Below are 1,252 nucleotides of genomic sequence, written 5' to 3' on the forward strand. Positions count from 1 at the left end.
GGAAAAATATCAGTGAGCCAGACCCGGCCCAGGAACATCGTTACGATATTTAAAAAGGTGTTGGGGGAGCCATATGAATTTTTTTCCCCGGGGGTGCAGCTGGCTTGGGGAAGGGAAAGGGAAGCTTTTGTAGCCCCGAAAGGTTGGGAGGGTCGGTGCAATCGCGCTGTGGGGGTAAGGAAAGGTGAATGGCTTCGCCGAAAAACTCACCCTACAAAAAGCAGCGGCGATGAGCTGGGCGATTCCCGGCGAAAACCCCCTGGGATCAGCCTTGAGCCTTCAGTTGCTTCTGAAGCTAAAATAAATATTTAGGCTAAAATAAATATTTTCTCACTGATGGGATTAAAAAAAAAACCCCAAAACACCACGGGCTTTGCGTGGGCTGCGGTGGTGGACACTGCTTTGGGACCGTGCCAAATTTGGCGGGGGGTGAAGGCAGCCACAAAGCTTTGGTGGGGCGGGGAGGGGCCCTCGTCTTCCCCCCAACCTCCCCACTTTCAGGCCAAACCGCAGGATGTTAAAAATTAGCGATTGGTGATGGGGTTCCCCCCCCAAAAATAAAAAAACCCAACCCCCAAACCCTGCAAACCCAACATTGCTTCAAGCCACGCCTCATCTCCAAAGGAATATTACGGCGCATTCGGAAAACGGCGCCTCTTTACGCGACACAACCGCGACGAAGGGGAGCACGCGCGGGGCGCGATGTAAGCGGGGGCGTTTAGAAAACGCGCCTAAATCGCGGCGTTCGGGGAAAACAAAGCAGCCGGAGGTCAAAGCCAACCACTCGCCTGCCAACCTCCGTCGGAAACCGGGGAAGGCCTCGCGGCAGCTCTTGCGACGGAGAAATCCGGCGGGGGTAAAGGCAGCGCTGCGAGGGACGGCCGGGTTTAGGAACGGAGATCAGCGAAGAGGAGGAGCGGGGCTTGGCAGCGGGGGCAGACCAAGCCCAAGGGGGGGTTTCACGGAGCGAGGTCCGGGGTGCCGGCGCGGGGAGGTTCAGGATTTGGCAGCTCTGGCTGGGAGGACGCACAACCCTAAGAATAAAGGCAAAAAAAAAATTCATGTATTTATAAATAATACAATAAAAGACACAAAAAACCCAACCCCAAACCCAACAGTTAAAGCAGCCCCCAGAAACCCCGCTACCGAAGCGGATCGCGAGAGCTTCCCCCCCGGAAGGGCGATCGCTCCCCAAAGCCCCGCGGCTCGCAGAGGGGCTCGCTGCGCCCGCGGCGCCTCTGCCCCCCGAGGG

Source organism: Egretta garzetta, unplaced genomic scaffold (genome assembly GCF_000687185.1).
Source record: "Egretta garzetta isolate BGI_Z169 unplaced genomic scaffold, ASM68718v1 scaffold207, whole genome shotgun sequence".
Taxonomy (NCBI): domain Eukaryota; kingdom Metazoa; phylum Chordata; class Aves; order Pelecaniformes; family Ardeidae; genus Egretta; species Egretta garzetta.